Source organism: Talpa europaea (genome assembly GCF_964194135.1).
Source record: "Talpa europaea genome assembly, chromosome: 10".
Classification (NCBI taxonomy): domain Eukaryota; kingdom Metazoa; phylum Chordata; class Mammalia; order Eulipotyphla; family Talpidae; genus Talpa; species Talpa europaea.
This window is the reverse complement of record NC_140077.1, coordinates 14,079,483-14,099,477: the sequence shown is the minus strand read 5'-3', so window position 1 is coordinate 14,099,477 and position 19,995 is coordinate 14,079,483.

Below are 19,995 nucleotides of genomic sequence, written 5' to 3'. Positions count from 1 at the left end.
GAGATCAGATTTCTAAAATTACTAGTGCCATCCATATGCCAGGCCCTATGTGGCCTTAGTGTACATTTCTGTGGGGTTTTGTAGGGACAGTGAATTCACATTTTGATATGTAGATTTGGGATAAAACTAACTTTTGATTGGGAAGACTTTAAATAATTATTTTCTACAAATCACCCCAAGAATGCAGAAATGGATAAGTATGTGGCAAGTGAAACTACCTGTGATGATAGTGACAATCCTTTAGGAGGAAGAACCAGAGCTCTTGAATCTCCATCGTTGACACCTGGAAGACAAAATATCTATATCTTTACGATGCGACAAAGACTCAAAAAGAAGCCCTTTATCTTTTTCTTTTGTTCTTTTTCTTTTTGATTTACAGTGTTGAGGCAGGAAGAGACATTTTAAAGAAAGTGGTATCTTAAAAACCTGAAAAGACTTTTAATTTGCTTGTAGAATTAGTTTCAAAGATAAATAATGAATCTATGTTCAATTTAAATGAATGTATTTAGACTTTAGATAATGTACTATCTAAGAGAAAAGGCTACTATACATTCTAGAGATAAGGATAAGCTTTGGGGGGAACTTATCAAAAAAATTGCAAATTCAGTTATTTTCCAAAGGGGCTTCATTTCTAAGAGGTGACCATTAGGGGGCAATCATGGGTCTGAATTTAGTTAATTGAGAAAACATCCTTCCAAAGGTCTTTGAGCTTAGATTTAGAACTTTATTTAGATTATGCATTGTTAGATGCAGTTTAAAGTTGAGGAAAGTTTATATAGATCAGATTACATTCATTTATTCCTTACAGCCTGTTTATTTTGGTCTGACTTATGAAGAAGCAGTCCTCCAGAGAAGTGCTTGCCTAATATCACACAGCTCACAGGCAGCTAAGCCAGGATTCAAGGAGAGGTCTTCATACCCTGCATCTCATACTTTTCTATTATACCACACTCCTCCTTAGAAACCCATCAGGTTGTAATCTATAAATGAATATACAATATTCTGAAGTTTCTTGCAAATGAATATTTGGAAACATATTGCAAGATCAAGCCCATATATTACCTATCAGTAATTATCAATTATATCAATAATCAATAATTTTTCCTAAAATACAAGTCTGTTAGATGTTTTGTGAGTTTTTTGTGTATTCTTTTAAGTTAATCAAGATGTTGATTTCCTAAATTAAGCTCATAGATAAGAAAGAACAGCTTGGTGGTTGCCAGAGAGAAGGGTAAAATGTGGGTGATATAGGTGGCTAAAGGTATAAACTTGCTGTTACAAAATAAATGTCTTGGAGATGTAACTATAAAGCATGATGACTATGTCAATATTGTTGCCTATTTGGAAGTTGCTAAGAGTAAATTTTGAAAGTCCTCATCATAAGAAAAAAAAGTTTCTAACTATGGTGATGGATGGTAAGTAGACTTACAGTGATCTCTTCATGTTGTATACAAATATTTAATAATGTTTTACACCTGAAACTAATATAATGTGATGTCCATTATACCTTAGCAACCCTAAGGATTTTAAATGCCATCATACATTGAATGACATAATGATAATTTTTTTAAAAACTTAACATGTTTTATCTAGCAGAAAGCGAAGAAATGATTATGGATCCATTCCACAATTGTTAAGGCCTATATAATTGTATGATACTGAGGCAGTAGTGAAGGATATTGATTAGCTAGCTTTTGTCTTATGCCTACACAAAATAGGTTTTGTCATTCTACAGAGCCTGGTCCTAGCTTATAATGACGCAAAAGAAAAAATCCCTTATTTTCAGTCCTAGGTAATGCCTGTCCCTAGATAAAATATTAGTTCTTGCTAAACTCCAGACCTTATAGTCATAGCATTGATTTAATTAATCTAATTTGGATACACTGAAGTATACTAAATTTCTTTTTTTAAAAGATTTATTTATTTATACATACAAGAGCTGGGGTACAGACCAGAGGTGTGGTGGGTGAGAGACAGAGTGGGAAACCAGAGACAGAGTGGGGAACAGAACAGGCAGACTGATTGAAGTACACTGCCGAGGGGAGCAGCGGGCAAGTCAGGAGAGCTCTGCTGTGCCATGGGGGTCACCTCCCTGGCTGGCCCGGGATCAAACTGTGTGTTGCAGTGACTGCATGTAGCTTCGGAGTGTTGCGTCTAAACCCCTTGCACCACCAGGGAGGCCCAAGAATATTAAATTTCTAAGAAATCACTCAAAAAATCTTAAATGTGTTTTTAAAATGGCAAATAAGAGTCAATGGGTAGTACAAAATCTCATAGTTAAGATTTTTCCTCGTTGTTTGTCTATTTATATTAAACTGCCCTTTGAAACCAAAAATAGGTGAGTCCCACAGAAAGAGCAAGTTGGAGTGTTAATTAATTGTACATCTTTACACCATGCAATGTCCTATCAGGTTGATATTTAAACTTGAGATTTTTCTAGAAAAATCTTGGATTTCTTAGAGCAGCTATATCCTAACAGACAGGGATGGAAATGAGGAAGTAGTATTGTTATAAAAATGCAGGAACTAAGAGATAGACTGTTCTGTGGATTTCCCACCAGTACGCCGGACTTAAACGATCTTCAGAATTGACAATGAAGTTGGTAATGACAGTCCAACCAAGACCTGGAGTACAGTGCTGCTCAACCCTCCTCACTGATTTGCCAGATGAGTGTCTGTCCTCACTTAAACCAAGGGCATTTTTTTCCTTCATAAACATGATCCAAAACTAATTTTTTTCCCAAAAGCAGTAACTTCTGAAGATTCTTATTGAGCAGGAGCTATGGAGGAAGTTGTTGCTGTACTCTATAACTCACCCTTTTCCTGTTGAGTAATGCTGCAAGGGCTGGATTTCAGTGGTGAGTGGTTTGATAGACTTTGACTTCAGAATAGATGACCTCCTCGGTTTTATGAGAGAACATGTAGATACAGCCAACTTGTTGGCAGGCACTGGCATTCTCTTCCAAAGGTGTTTACTGGACTAACAAGTTAAGGTTAAACATTACTTGCTACCTGATTGCTATTATGGAAATGTTGGCTTCATTGGTTTCAACTGAAATAAAAGTCATTGGAGGCCATGAAGACAACTAAAAATGAATTCCAAATATTTTCTGCCAGTCCATTGCAAGGCAGAGGGCTGGGAGGAAGTGGTGAGGCTCCCACTGTACCCCATTGTTTGGGTATTTAAGCCTTTTAATGTGTCATGTGGTAATTGAGATGTTTTAAAAATAATTTCATACTTTAAAATTTCTAGGATTTTTTTAAGTGTCTTAATAGTTTTGTGTGTCAGCATTGTGTTTGTGAAATGGCTTTGTATATAGGTATAGTTTCGTGTCTCCATTTTGACCTTTAGTTTAATATTGAGCAAGAGTACGTGCATATATACTTGCTAAAGTCAAGCTGAGCGTGGCTCAATTAACTGCAGAGGAACAGGGCAGACTGGGTGGGGCAAGCTCTGGAATTCTACCCACTCACAGAACAAAGTCAGACATTGGGGGAACAGCTTGAGCTGAAAGCTAGTGGGAAGTCCAGCCCAGCAGGTAAACCATGGGATCTGGAGGACATGGCACTCCACCAACAGCACAATCTGGTAAAGTCTGCATCAGGGAAGCATAAGTCCCAATCAGGAATCTGGAGCAGGGAACCAGGACTGCAAAAGTCTATATAGGAGCCTAGCCACAGGCTCAGCTTCAAGAGCAGCGCTTCCTCTACTTCCTGTGGGGCAATGGCAAGATCTAGGCAGGACCTCAGGCTTAGAGGCCTGAGTGTAGTTAAGAGCCCTCAGGACAGGAACTCAGAGGTAAAGAGAATGACAGATGGGGATCCTGTTATCAGAGCTGAGGTACATGATACTGCTCATAATCCCAGAAGCAAGGCTGAGCTCAGAGCCAAGACACAAGGTCATGACTGGTCTTAGGACAGGCGTGGCTTGATGCCGAGTGAGGCCCAGGGGCTGGAGTTGGAGCTGCCTCAGTTCCTCCTGCCTCATCAGGATTAATCCTAGAGACCGCAACTAGGTGAGGGGGTCATGTGGCCCCAGTTGGGAGAGAGGCATGTTGCCGAGTCGGAAAGCAGCCTGACCTGACTCTCACAATGGAAGCCAGCCCACGTGACAGCAGCCTCAGCCATGTCAGTGTGCTGCAGGGCAGCAGGAATGGGTTATTAATATTTCACACCAGAACCTACCTAGGAGAACTAGCAACAACTGATGAACAAGGGCCAAGTCCTACTAAGACACTAGCTGTGAAGATGGCCATATGTTCCCTGGAAACTAGTTTTCCCCATCTGAAGGCACAGTTTCACCATAGAAAAAAATGAGCTCTTGCAAGGACTCTGGTCCCTTTTTGGGAGTCGCCATTAAGATGTTCTTGGTTGGATGCTAGTTGGATAGAAGAGAATCAAAGGCAGTGGCTTGTTTCTCCCTCCAGCAAAACAGCTTTGATTCTACAATGGCACGTCCTTGTAACCCTCTGGTTGTCATAGCCTTTTGCCACTGAGTCAGGAGGCCTCTCCGATTATTCTTGCCACACTTGCCTAAACAATGACCTCAGTTCACCTTCCAGCTGGCTGCTGGAGGATTGGCCCTTGGGCGCTCACCTGAAGGAACGCCTATCACCTGTTTGAACCATTCAGTCCTCTCCCCCAACAGTTGTCCATAAAACACCCATTTCTACCCCCTGGTAAGCAGCACCTCTTTAGACCCTTCTCCCTTAACCTGCTGTCAGGGGCCTTCCTACCTCTCCAGGCAGCCTCCCCACACCAGTGGAGGATACAGCTCTTACCAAAATGACTTCTTTTTTCGTTTTTTTTTTAAAGATTTATTTATTTATGCATACAAGAGCTGGGGTACAGGACAGAGATGCAGGGCAGAGGGTGAGAGGATTTACAAGAGACAGAGTGGGGAATTGAACAGGCAGATTGACTGAAGTACACTGCTGAGGGGAGCAGCAGGCAAGTCAGAAGACGTCTGCTGCGCCATGTGGGTTACTCCCTGGCCAGCCAGGGATCGAACTCGTGCTGCAGAGGCTGCGATTGCTTCATAGTGCGGTGCCAGGGAGTCCGCCAAATGACTTCTTCTTTTACCAAACCCCAGTAGCACATTAGGATCCTATCAGTACTTATCTCAGCCTGTCTTCAATGAACACTATGTATCTCTCTCCCCTACAGTCTGGGGTCGCTGGGCATGCAGGGACTGCACCTCGTTCATCCTTTTGTCTTCTGCCATGTTTGGCCAAAACGATTCTGCATTTTTGTTACTTAGGATGGACAACACTGTTCATGTTGATGACGTGTTAATAATATATACAAAGCAGGGCCTCCCCTGCTGGCGCAGTGGTTGAGTGCTGGGCTGCGAAGCTGCTGGCAGCCTCTGCAGTGCCAGTTCGATTCCCGGCCGCCAGCGAGGTTCCCACATGACGCGCAGACCTCTCCTGCCGCACCCACTGCTCCCCTCAGCAGTGTATGTCATTGGTCTGCCTGTTCTGTTCCCCGCTCTGGCTCTGGTGAATTCTCTCACCCTCCCGCGCTTCTGACTGTACCCAGTGCTTGTATAAATAAATAAATCTTTTTTTAAAAAAAAAATATATATATATACAAAGCAGAAAGATATTCTCACATATCTTAAAGAGCCAAAGTCTGGCAGTGGCTTGGGGTAAAAATCCTACTTGGAATTACTAGCCTGGTCTGTAAGCAGGTGATAATTGCTGCAGTCTCTCAGAGTGCACCCTGTGTAGATACTTCACACGTAATGCTACATGATCTCGTTTAATCCCCAATCTGACACTGAGGGGGAAATAAGGTCTAGAGAGAACTAAGTAGCTCCATATTATCACCCAGTAAGTGATAGATCCAGAATTCAAACTCCAAGTCTGCTTCCTACTGTTAGGCCAGATTATTCACCAAATAGAGGCTTTTTGTCAGCTGGTAAGAAAATCTGGTATTAGAACTGGCAGTAATGTCAGAGAAGCCCTCCACAACCTGTTCTCTGAAGGCTGAAGTGGCTTCTAGGTGGGAGTTTACCCCAAGGCAAACTGCCAGGCAGCCCCCCTGGTATTCAGTACTCCTGAGTGGGGAGGGACTCCCTGTACAAGATGTGGTTTGGGTTAGAAACCCAAAGGCAACATGGATCTACAAAGGATGGTAGTGTTGGTCTTAGCCAGCCCATCTGCAGGTGTGCTAATAAAGCCAACAGGGAGGTACTACATCCTGATCAGCAGTGTGTGTTTTTTAACTCCTGTAGTCCCTGTGGGGTCTTCACTAATTGTTTATTTTATTGATGGCAGTTGTCATTGATAGATGCATCAGCACATTGTATCTATGAGTAAAATAAATGGTAGAATTCACTGAGCACCAAATGCTTTAAACAAATGCATTAATATAACCAACCTCTGTAGTAGAAACCATTACCCGCACTTTACAGATGAGAAAGCTAGAGCTGAGAGAAATTGCTTAAGGTCACACAATTAGTAAATAGCAAAGCTGGGGTTCAAACCTACACAATCAAACCTGAGAGTTTATACTTCAGTCTTTGATTCCCAAGGCTAACTGCTACCTTGTCTTAATTCACATGGATTCTGGGGCTGACAGACATCAGTTAAACTATTACATTATATTCAGTCACTTTGATGATAGAATAGCTAAGGTATATAAATATGTTACATAATCTCTTATTAAGCATTTATACCAATGCCAGGAAATTTTTGCATTTTTTCCTTTGTCCAATAATGAAGTTTTCAGTCTAATAATAAGAGCTTATTCTCTGGAGTCTGAGAGCTGAGTTTTATTCCTAATTCTTTTCTATAAAATAGGTATAGACTCCCCGGTGGCAGAGGGTTGAGCACAGTGCTGTGAAGCTGTCTGCAGCCTCTGCAGTGCAGGTTCAATTCCTGGCCGGGCAGGAAGATTCCCACATGGTGCCGCAGACCTCTTCTGTCACACCTGCTGCTCCCCTCAGCAGTGCTTTCGGTCTGTCTGCCTGTTCTGCTCCCCGCTCTGTCTCTGGCGAATCCTCTGATCCTCCCGCACCTCTGGCCTGTACCCCAGCTATTGTATAAATAAAAAAGAAATCTTCAAAAATAAAATAGGTATAATAATTATAGTAACCTATTAAGGTAATTGTAAGGATTAAGTGTGATAGCAAGGAGCTCGGTATCTGTCAGCCCTCAATTAATGTTGGTATTGTTAACATTGTCTTTTTTAACATTTTGCCTTTTTTTTTACTTTGATCTCCTTTATCTGCTAAAAGAGAATGCATATTAGAAGAAGAAACTATAGCTGGTTTATCCCTTTTCACTGTTTTTTTTTAAAGATTTATTTATTTTTATACAAGAGCTGGGGTACAGGCCAGAGGTGCGGGAGGGTGAGAGGATTCACCAGAGACAGAGCAGGGAGCAGAACAGGCAGACGGACCGAAATACACTGCTGAGGGGAGCAGCAGGCATGACAGGAGAGGTCTGCCATGCCATGTGGGAATCTCCCTGGCCGACCAGGAATCAAATCTGCACTGCAGAGGCTGCAGACAGCTTCACAGCGCTGTGCTTAACCCACTGTGCCACCGGGGAGGCCCCACTGTTACTCGTTTGAAATGTTGTCATTCCTGCTTTCCAGAATTCTCTGCACAGCTGTGGCCAGGTTTCCAGTCTGAAAAAGAAGGACAGAGGAGGAAGAGGAACAGCAGATAACCCTATATTACTTGCTCTTCCCCAGCAAGAAGCCCTATTGTTGGGAAGTGAGCTGTGCCCTGGGAAGGTGTAGATGGAAGAATTGTGTGGATTCCTCCCAGAGCAGCAGTTTTGAGATCAGGAGAATGCCTGCCCCCTGAAGAATCCTGCCCCCCTGGAGAATCCCACCTGCGGGGTATGATGGTGTGCCATGATTCTAGGACATGATCAGTGGAAGCACTTACTTGTCTTCTGACTGCTTTATGGGAAAGTCTACACCTCCTTGCTCTCTTTGTCCCTTGAGGGCTTTATGCTATCACATAGGGGGTTGGTCTCCGGCAGATGTTGTGGTCCCAACTGTATCTTCATCTTGGCAATGCCAGGGAAGTCCTCTAGACCAAGCTCAAATGATGCTTCACGGTCTCACATTTCCATTGGGGATGCTCTGGCAACAGAGGTTAGTCAGTTGTTCTCAGAGCAGCTGAAATAGGTCCAGAAAAGGCAGGTTCACATCAGTACTAGGAGGGGAAGAAAGTTTTTAAGAAAATAAATATGCTTCTTAAGAAAAACCTGCATAGACTCAATATGAGGAGAAATCCAGAGTGTGCAATTCTTTGCCAATTTTTTTAATTAAACACATTATATGCATGAATATTCATAGGAGAAAGACAGATGAACACATGCATTTATTTAGCTGTGGTGATTCCTGGCTGGTGAGGTTTTGACTTTCTTGTCACTTATATTTTCAAATTTTGAGTAACAAAATCAAAACTCAAAATCAAAATGTATGTAATCAGGGGAAATGTTTTTAAGTCATCAATATTAAATAATAAAAAAACAAGTGCAGAATAATGCCTATAGTATGTACGATTTTAGAGGACAAATAATGCATAGCATTTGTTTATCTATATATAAAATATCACTAGAAAATTAAACCAGAAATCAGCCATAGAATGTTATCCGTGACAAAGGGTACTGGTCCAGGGACACAGGGATGGGATGGAGAATTTTCACTATAAATCCTTTTATACTTTTTTTTTATTTAGTGCCTATAAAAATCTTTTTAAATACTGCATCATTTTTCCCTATTTTTGTAAGGCCAGTGCTCCTGAGAACTGTCAGAAAGCATGTCACTGTAAGTGGACTGCATGGCCAGCGTTTCAAAGGAGCTCAGCGTGACCTGCAGTAGGTAGAGTGTCTGCAAGATGCCACCCGCTGTACCATATGATTATTTATCTAAAGACCCCGTGTCAAATGCTTGTCCTCATCCAACCCCAAAGAAAGAAATCAGTATTAACATGACCCATCGAATTTCCGTTTCGGCCTTGGTGGCCAACGGTTCTGCCTAGAACTGCTTTGTCATCTCCAGATTTTCTGGTACAGTCAGAATCATCCCTCTGCCCACCCCATTTATTACTTCATTTTCATCTTTCTGACCTTGTCCTAATAGCTCTCCATTGAGTTCTAGTTGTCTTCACCTATATGTCATTTCAAAACCTTTGTGGAAGGCAATGAGTAGGTATTTTAGTTAATATTGCTATTTAATAAGCTGCTCTACAATGCAGAAGCTAATTATGTCTCACAGTTCCTCTGGGTCAGAAATGCAGGTGCATCCTGTCTTGGGGTCTTCCAAGAGACCACAATGACGATGTCAGCCAGAACCGCCATCATCTGAAGACTTGATGGCCACAGACTCAGCTTCCAGGGTAGTTGGCCCGTTGGCACTGACTGTTGTGGGAGAACATCCATCCTCCCTGCCTGGGCTCCGGGGGCTGCTGGGCACAGAACAGACAATCCAAGAGAATAAGGTGGAAACCATAACACCTTTTCTGACCTCACCTCAAAGCCACACCCTTCACTTCTGTCCTGTCCTCTTCATTCCAAGCAAGTCACTACGTCCAGCCAGTCTTCAAAGGGAGGCTCAGAGGTTCTACCTTCTGGAGAGAAGGCTGTCAACGAATGTGCAGTCATATTTAATAGTCACCACCGCCTATTAGAATAAACAGAATGAGTCAGTTGGAAATTGGTCAAATGCGAAGGTGAAGAAGACTGAGGAATGAAGGAACACTTGCTATGTCCCAGACTCTGCTTTCACACCCCGTCTCAGGTTTAATTTCCTGAAAACAGCCTCGGTTTTGTCAATGAGGAAAGGGAAACTCTAAGAGGATGCATGACTGGCCCACAACACATAGTGTCAGAGAAACACATGGAACATGCCAGCCTGAGGCCACCGCTGAGCCTCATCAGCATTTGTCATCACCTCCTACCTTGACGTATCTCAGCCATGGCCAACTGGTCACCTGGGAGAAATTCGATTAATACTCCATTTGAAAGAATTCTGACAGAACAGTTTAACTCATGTCTAAACATTCTGGACTCAAACAGGTAGGTATTAATTCTTCAAATTCACTGTCCCTGCCTTCTGCCTCCACCAGGTATTTGCCCAGTTGGGCAGTGCCATGCCTCTCTCACCCCTGGCTTTGAAATCCAGCCAACTTCTCTTCCCACTACAGCTGGCTGTGACACAGAGGCCAGCAGGGTCAGTGTAAAGGGTGCCATTGGGCACAGGGGTGTGTGAGGACAGTGCCCGCCCTCTGATGGGGACCGAGCCAAGCCCAGCAGGGTGGAGCTGGGTCTGCCCATCTGCCCTGGTGCCATGCTGGACTGTGGGGACCTGATAAAGGCAGGGAGCCGCCCACCCCACCCAGGGTCCTCTCCCAAATATAGATTTCTCCTCTAGTAGCCCTCTCAGCATTATCACGTGGACGCTTTCCTCCGAAGGCAGTTGCCTCTGCCGCTGTGAGATGAGACTGACCCAGGGCAGGACCAACCTCTTGGGTGTCCCAGGTGTACTGGATGGGGCTGTGGAGAAAACACTCAACTCCTACCTCTCCTTCCCAGCACTGGCCACTCCAGTCCTCTGGTGATTCCTGACTAATGCTGTCCTGCTGGGCACTCAGGCCTGGAGAGTCTCTGCAATCATGCTCCACTGGTGGTCTAGCTCCTCAGGCACATTCCTTGTAAAGAGAATTTTCCTTGGGTTGGAAGTTTGAGGAACTAGGTTGGAGTAAGAAGTGATCAACCAAGGCTCCGGTCTATAAGGACCCTGACAAATGCTGGACAAAGTGATGAGGACCAAGAAACCCACCCACAGGAACTCCTCTGAGAAAGTTACCTTTCAACCTGGCTGCAGGGATGTGCTGGCGAGACAGCAAGGTGAGGGAAGGCAACGAGGCCTCTCACATTGATTTTTGCTGAAGACGAAGCTCTGGTGAACAGCGTGGCTTTTTTTCTGGGTGTGGTCTGTGCAATTGAACCCATTGCTGCTGCCCCCCGCCCCACCCCACCAGGATTTCCACCCTTCTCTCTCTGCCCAGCCTCCTCTCTAAGTAAAGGAACAGCAAGTATTGGGAGGTTATCAGCAGGTCATGGCCACCAATTGCTAGCTGCTGTGGAAACACCCCAGGCCTGGTCTGCCCTGGTTGGAGCGGCCCATGTTTGGGCCAGCTGCCCCTGGGCAGGGCCGCACTGGGGTGGATCAGAGCAGTTACCTCACAGAACAGAGAGGCACTGGGGAGGGACCAAATCCATAAACTACACCTTCTGACTCCAAGGTCAGCAGTTAGGGCCCAACTCCCCCTTTCCTCATAGCATAGGCTGATCCCAGGACATCCGACATGGATGAAAGCAGCCAGCTGAGTCAAGGTCCTGCCCAGAGGCCAGTGGTGAGTCGCGCCGATCCCAGTCATGTACAGGTGAAACTCCTGCCCAGTGGCCTCCTGTCCCAGCTGTCAGTCATGTTGCCCTGAGATCCCAGGGCTGTGTGGGGAGGGTCCCTGGAGATCCGCCAACAGGCAGGAAGCACAGGTCTGATCTACTCTGCTGGGGGGAGTGGAGCCCCTGCCTGTCCAAGGCCCTGCACACATACCTGAAGCTCTACCCAATGGTACCCCAGGGCATTACCCTGTCTTAGTGAGAAAGAGGACCCCCATCTCCCGGGACACATGGTTTCTTCAGTGCTTTCTCTGTCTCCGCTTCCTCTGTGAAGGGAGCCTGGGTCCTCATACCCTGGGAAACTATCAGGGCAGCTCCTGGAAACCCACTTGGCATGGAAGCCAGCCACACACATCCCATCCCTCAGAGAGCAGTTGCCCATCCGGAGAGGACACGCGGACACACAGGGCTCTGACCAAGGGTGACAGACTCTACCTCAGAGCAAGGGAGTGAGGCAGGCTGGGAGACTGAAGACCGAGAAGGACGTGAGCTCAAGAACTCTGGCATCAGAACCTCAGCCCCCGACCAGCTGAGAGACCTGAGGCAGGTGTCTTCTCTGAGCTCGGTTTTCTCAGCTGTAAGGTGATGACGCCTCAGCTCCCTCTCTGGGTGGAGTTTGTGGATGAAGGTGAGTCAAGGGCCAGTGCCGGAGCAGACGTGTCCTGAAGGGCATATGAGGTTGCTCCTGCCAATTCCCCCCACATGCCCTGCATCTCCTCTATTCCTGTTTCCTTCCTCTTCTACTTTTATTATTTTGCTCTTGCTCCTTCATGTCTGGAGGCCTCTGACTGGCCAGAGTTGAGCCTGAGTATTCAGTGACATTTGGGGAGAGGTCACTGGACATACCTGGTGGTGGCCTGAACACTTGCCACCAGATGGGTAAACTGAGTCAGGCCCCAGTCAATCAGCATGAAGGTCAGGCCTCTGATCCACCCACCCCTCACTCAGGCATGTGCTTGCCACCAGCCCTCCTCACCCCGCCACCTACCTCAGGAGTGGGGTGGGCAGTGATCTGGGCAGTTGACTGCAAAGAGACCATGGCCATGGTCACTTTTAGCCGAAAGGGAGATGTCAGCCCCCAATCCGGAGGGAAGGAGAGGCAGTGGGAGGGGGCCCAGGGATCGCCACGCTTGGCTGGCCGACTAGCTGGCTTTCTGTGGCCGGTATTGAGGCCGCCTAATTGACAGAGCGTAAACACGGATAAAGACTGGGCAGAGAAGCAGGTCATTGGGATGAGGCAGGCAGAGGCACGGGGGAGGCGGAAGATTGAGGGTCTTGGGAGAAGACCAGATGGCTTCCTGCCATCTGGGCCTCCACTAACTTTAAGCCAAATGAGCAGGGCCTGTGGACAAAGACTGGTGTGCTTGTGAAGGGGACCATGAGGAGCCTGTTCTGGGGGAAGGTGAAGCAAGAGGTTTCCCTTCCGTGTGACGCCTGGCAATTTGGGGACCCCTTCTGGTGCCCCTCCCCCTGCCCCGACTCAGTGAGGAGGGATCTCTGGCCATCTCCCCTCTGCCCCTCAGCTCACCTGCTCCTATGAGACCAGCCCAGGACAGCTCCACACAGTGTGTATTAATTTTTCCTGCAAGAGGCTGGGGTCCCTGCAGCCTTGCTGACAGTAGCACTCAGGCCCGAAGCTGTTTGGGAGAGAGCCTGGCCTCAGCCCCAGCCCTGTAACCTGACTCCAAGCCCACAGACCCTAGCTAGAGTTCAGGGCCAGCATCTACATGCGGAAGGAAGGGCTGCTGTCTGCCTGGACCCAAGTGCCACCTTCACTTCAAACGTGGGTCATGGTTTCTGTTCAAACCAATTCTGTTTCTAAGGTTTCATTTGCATCAGAGCCCCTGGGGAAGAAAAAGTATCAGAGACCTCCCAATTGCTATTGGGCCTTCTCTTCCTTCACCCACCGCCTTGGCTGCTCCCAGAGGCCTGCCAGCCCCAGCCTGTCCCACTTGAGCGCTGCCAAGCAAGCCGAGCCTCACTGGGGAGACCTGTCCTCTCCTGCTCTCCCTGCCTTTCCAAAGTCATCCCAGGCTTTACCATGTAGCGAGGGCCTTCCTGGAGACACACCAAGATGACAAAAGCCGGCAGGCCTGAGTTCAAATTGTATCCCTGCTCCTAGGGCTTTGGCAAGTTACTTTCTTTGAGCCTCAGTGTCCTAATCGATAACTGGGAGAGTCAGTACTTCCTCGTGGAGCTGTGAGGATTTATTTTTTTTTAATTTATTTATTTATGTATACAAGCACTGGAGTACAGCCAGAGGTGGGGGAGGGTGAGAGGATTCACCAGAGACAGAGTGGGGAACAGAACAGGCAGATTGACTGAAATACACAGCTGAGGAGAGCAGCAGAAGAGACAGGAGAGGTCTGCTACGCCATGTGGGTTAGCTCTCTGTCTGGGGATTGAACTCGTGCTGCAGTTGCTGCTGATAACTTCATAGGCTGCAAAAAATTTCAGTTCCCAGAAGTACATGATGAGTCCTATAAACATGGATTTAGCAGTTCCTATATTTGAGGGAGAAGTCAGGGTTAAAAAACAGTTGGTGGGCAAAAACAAGTGTTGGCAAGGAAATGGAGAAATTTGTGTCTCCGTACATTGCTGATAGAATGTAAGATGGTACAACCACTGGGCCTCCCTGGTGGTGCAAGGGGTTAAGCACCACACTGTGAGGCAGTCCACAGTCTCAGCAGCACGAGTTCAATCCCTGACCAGCCAGGGAGAAACCCTGGTGAGGCAGACCTCTCCTGCCTCGCCCGCTGCTACCCTCAGCAATGTGTTTTGGTCAGTCTGCCTGTTCTGTTCCCCACTCTGTCTCTGGTGGATCCTCTCACCCTGCCCCCCGCATCTCTGGCCTGTACTCCAGCTCTTGTATGCATAAATAAATAAATCTTTAAAAAAAAAAAAAGATGGTACAACCACTTTGAAAAAACAGTCTGGTGGCGCCTCAGAAAATTAGACAGTTACCTTATGACTCACTAATTCCACTCCAGGTATATACCCAAAAGAATTGAAAGCAAAAGTCCACATAAACACTTATACACAAGTGTTCATAGGAGCTTTATCCTAATAGTCAAAAACTGGAAGCAAATCAAAGCTGCAGCAACTGATGAATGTATAAACAAAACATGGTGTTTTCCATACAATGGAGTCTTATTCAGCAACAGAAAGGAATGAAGCCCGGATACTTGCTACAACCTGGACGAACCTGAAAACAGTATGCTAAGTGAAAGAAGCCGCCACATTTATACGAAATGTCAAGAACATTAAAATCCATAAAGACCAAATGGAGATTAGAAGTTACCAAGGAACAGGGGTTTGGTGACTGCTAAGACTAAGGGGTTTCTATTGGGAGTGATGAAAATCTTCTAAAATTAGATGGTGGTAATGAGGGCAGAACTCCAAATATACTAGAACCGCTAAATTGTACACCTTAAGAGGATAACTTTTATGGTATGTAAATTATGTCTCAATAAAGCTGTTACTTCAAAACAAAACTGGAAACCACCTAAATGCCCAAGAATAGGAGACTGGCTGCAAACTTTGTGATACAACCGTTTGATGGAATACGAGGTGATTTTCAGTGATATAAAACATTAACACGAAAATGTTTTAAGATCATTGAGCAGGCACAAGAGGAGTTACAGAACATGAAATAGAAGATTTGATTTCATTCTCCTAAGGAAATGTGATGTGTGCACAGAAAATTGTAGAGATCACCAAAAGCTTACAAGTGCCAGCGAGGGCATCATGGGTGAATGTTATCCTATGGGGACTGGCCTGGTGGAGATTACCTGAGTTTCCTGAGATTTTCATGGAATACACGTATTGACTGCATAACATCTCTAGAGTAATGAGGTCATCCATGCCCCTCCAGGGCTCACGATCTAACAAGGAAGACAGACACAAACATTGCGAAGGGAGGCTGAAAGATTGGGAAAGGGTGTGGCTACCTCTTCCTGAGGGCCCCAGGGAGGTGTGCTAGAGGGAAGTTGAGTTGGAAATTATGGCTGAAGAAGCATTTGGGCAACAGAACCAGAGAATGGGGCCAGTTTCCTGGTTTTCCAGAGAGCAAATGAAGAGCAGCGTTTCTCATCAACTGTCCCCAAAAGTGCCCTGTGACAAGGCCCACCCAGCAATGCTGTTTGAATAATTCCAGGTAGAGACTGAGCCTTCCATACCCCCCACAACGCTTGGCGGGAGAGAAGGTCCATTTATCAAAACCAGTAACTGACCTTTCGACCCTGCCAATGTTTGAGTGGGAGCTGCCACCCTGGGGGCTGGGGAAGTCCCCACCTTCCCAGCACAGTAGATGAAAAGAGGCAGGATACTGACCTCAGAACCCTGCAGCTTCCCACCTTCCACCTACCCTCTGTCTTCCTTTCTTAAATGCTATTTCCCCTCTACCTGGGGGAGCGCCCAGTGGGCTGCAAACAGAAGTCAGAGGCTGTGAAATAAAACAGCCTTCAAGATCAACAGGAAGCAGGGAGATAAATCATGAGGAGAATGACATAGGGAGGGCGTGTGTCGGGTTTGGTCTGACTTTTAGTGGTCATGGTGGTGATGGTGGTGGGGAATTGAGGCCAGGGGCAGGAAGCGGGGTTTCCCAGCCTCAGTTGTTGATGGTTTCCGGGTCCCTGTGAGCTTGTGAAGAAGAGCCTCAGCTCTGTGATGAGCCAGCTCTTTTAAGTTTCCTTTATCTTGGAGAAGCGCTAACCTGTGCTTAGGAACTTGTTACTCCTGTGAAGGGTCTCTCAAACCACGAGCCAAGCAGAACGCACTAACTAGGTGTGAGCATTTCCCTCAGCTGGTGAGACCCCAAAGGAGACTCACACCAGGTGTCCACTCACCACAAGGGGAAGATCACGTTCATCAGAGCCTCCCAGGGGCCCACAATTGCCCCAAATTAAGAATCACTGCTGTAAGGAGAAGTCTAGACTGAAAGCAAAAACAAAGTTTGAGTCTCAATCTTGCAACTCATTGCAAATCACATTGCTATGTGATTTAATGTATCTGGACCTTGATTTCCTCAACTGAAAATGATATCTAAATGAGCTGTCACACCTATGCCTGATTCTTAGGTGCTAAGAAATACTTGCCTTATCTGAAGTGGACAGGGTAGGAGAGCATTCTGGGGCAAGATAGGCAAAGCAGCAGGAAGGAATTGGGTTGGTATTTATAAACCATCACCAAGGACACTGCCGCAGAGAACCACTCTACGTCCTGTTTGTCGCTCTCCTGCCTCTCCCCATGAAGCTTCACCAAGAGTCACCCCAGATGCTCCACCCATCAAGCACCTTGCTCCTTTCCAGCTATGTCTTAATTTGTACCCTGACTCCTCCAGAAGCTTGTGAGTGCCTCCAGGGTAGAGAAATGGCCTGGGAGAGAAAGAATGGCAGGCCAAAAAAAGGCCAAACAGACCTTACTTGAACCCTGGATCTATAGAATTGTGAGATCTTGGGCAACTCAACTCCTCTGAGCCTCAGTTCTTTTGAAAAGAGTACTTAACACAGGCCCTTTCTCATGGGATCTAGCTTTTTATTTTTTAAAGATTTATTTATTTATGCATACAAGAGCTGGGATACAGGCCAGAGGTGTGGGGGGTGAGAGGATTCACCAGAGACAGAGCGGGGAACAGAACAGTCAGACTGACCGAAGTACACTGCTGAGGGGAGCAACGGGCAAGTCAGGAGAGGTCTGCTGCGCCATGTGGGTTGCTCTGTGGCTGGCCGGAATCAAACTTGTGCTTCAGTGGCTGCGGGTTGCGTCTTAACTCTTGCGCCACCAGGGAGGCCCTCATTGGGTCTAGCTTTAAAAAATAATAATAATAAAGATTAAATGAGGTGCTGCATGTAAGGACTTAGAATGAGGTGAGCTCTCAATGAGTCTCAGGTATTATTTTTCTTCTTTCCCCTGACATGGTGTAGGGTAAGGTAAAAAGTATCAGGCTTTTCTGCCCTCCCGCCATCAGGATAGATGACGGAACCCTGCGGTCCTGAATGCATGCCTGATGGCAGGCAACTGGAATAGGGTGTAGGCCTAGGTAGATGGGACTCACCTGGGCTAAGACTGGGCTTTTAAGGGCGGCATCACAGGGACAGCAACAGAAGCCAAGAGCAGAGAATCAGAGAACGCTGGAGAGCCCAGATAGAGTGAAGACTTGCTGGGGGCTGGGAGGCCTGCCAGTCTCCTGTCCCCCAGCACCCTTGTCTGCTGTGTACCTGGTAATTCCCAATAAAAGCCTGCAAAATCCACCGAGGGCTCCAGGACTCTGACTCCTTCTTTACCTGGTCTGCTAGATCAGAAAACCTGCACTGTGTCCTTCCTGCCCTTACACATGGAGACTCCAGGGTCTCTGCTTCCAAAACTCAGCCAGTTCTCATTCCTGTCCTTCCTACAGATTTGCTTTTCAAAAAGGCACTCTAGTGACCAGCTTGTCACAAATGTGAGCATTAAACTCTAAATGTCCTTGTAGATTACTAGGTCCAAACTTGGCTGCATCAGAATCACCAGGGAAGTTTTTTTAAATACAGATTCCTGGGTCCTGTCTTACCTACAAATTACTCTTGGAACGTGGCCTGGGAGTCTACACTTTCACAGTGCTCCTCACAAACGGGTAAAGGGAGTCAGATGGTGTAGGTGAGGATCATGAGTATACACAGATGCTGAATTGTAATGCTGTAAACGTGGAACTTACAATATGTTATAAGCCAATGATACCTCAATAAAGAAATTTCTCAGGTGACTCTGATAGAATCAGAAAATCACTATTTTAGAAGCATACACACTTCTCTTCCATTAAAGCTCCTTGGTAGCCAATTCAGGGGTGATTTATTCCATTACTTAGAACACATAGCTGGCAACAATATGTACCTACTTCTTCATTTATTCAAAAAAATGTCATTGAGTGTCTCATCTGTAGAATCATAGGTAAGAGTTTAGGCTCTGGGCCACTTCACACACATGATGATTATAAACATAAAAGACAGATAATAACAAGTGTCGGTGTGGATGTGGAGAAACTGGAACCCTCATACACTGAGAATGTGAAATGGGCAGCCACTTTGGAAATAGTCTGGCAGTTACTCAAAAAGTTAGACGTAGAATTACCATAGGACCCAGAAAGTCTATTCCTGGAGAAATGCATGTATATATCCAAGAGAAACAAAAACATATGTCTACACAAAAACTTGCTTTATTTATTGTGAACACACAAAAAGTGGAAACAGCCCAAATGTCCACCAATTGAGGAACATATAAGCTATGATTTATATGCCCAATGCAATACTATTTGGTAATAAAAGGAAATGTAGTGACATACACTACCACATGATCAACTTTGACAGCTTGATGCTAAGTGAAAGATCAGACACCAAGGACCAACATTGTGTAACTCCAGCTATTGGAAATGTCCAGAACGGGCAGTACACAGAGGCAGAAAGTGGATCAGTCCCTATTGAGAGGTTGGGCTTGGGGTGAAGTGGGGAATCACTGCTAATTCCTTTCGAGGCTTCCTTTCAAGGGATGATAAATGTTCTAAAATCAATTGTGCTGATGATTACAGAAGTCTGAATATACTGTTGTATATTAAAGTTGTTTAATTGCACACTCTAAGTCAGTGAATTGTAGGGTTATGTGAATAAATCTGTTATGTGAAAGGGAGAGAGAGTTCAGGCTCTGGAATTTGATTCCCCAGATTGGGATCCCAACCCTGCCATTTGCCAGCTGGGCAATTTGGGGCAAGTAATATAATCTCTCTGTGCCTTAGTTTACTCATGTATTTGTTGTAAAGTTTAATGAGTGAATGCAGGAAAAGTCTTGTTCCAGGCCCATGGTAAGTGCTCAGTAAATATTAGCCATTATTGCTCTGAACCAGAGATAGTTTGCCCAATATAGTAGCTACTAGCATTTGAAACTTAGCTCCTCTGAATCCAGATATGCTTAAAGTATAAAATCCACATCGGATTTCAAAAGTTTAGAATGCAAACTAAAAATTAATATCTAATAATTTTATATTGGTTGTATATTGAAATGATATTATTGTTGATATATTGGGTTGGGTAATATATTAGTAAAATTAATTTCATCTTTTTCTTTTTTAATGTGGCTACTAGAAAAAAATTTTAATTAGCATACAACTAACATCATAATTAGTGGTAAAAGACTGCAAGTGTTCCCCTAAGATTAGGAACAAGAAAATAAAGGATGTTCATGCTTGCCACTTCTTCAACATAGCACTTGAGGTTCTATCCAGGGAAATTAGGAAGAAAATGAGATAAAAGGCATCCATGTTTAAAAGGGGAAAGTGAAACTCCATTGGCAGATGATCTCTTATTTAGAAAAATCTGAATTTACAAAAATACAGTTAGTGTAAATAAATTCATTAAGGTTTTAGGATACAAGATCTATTTTTTAAAAATCTATTGTATTTCTATCCACTAGCAATGAACAGGCTGAACATAAAATTTAGAAAACAATTCATTTCCAACATTACCAAGAAGAATAAAACACTTAGGAATAAGTTGTAACAAAATAGATGCAAGATTTGCACATCAGAAATTATAAAA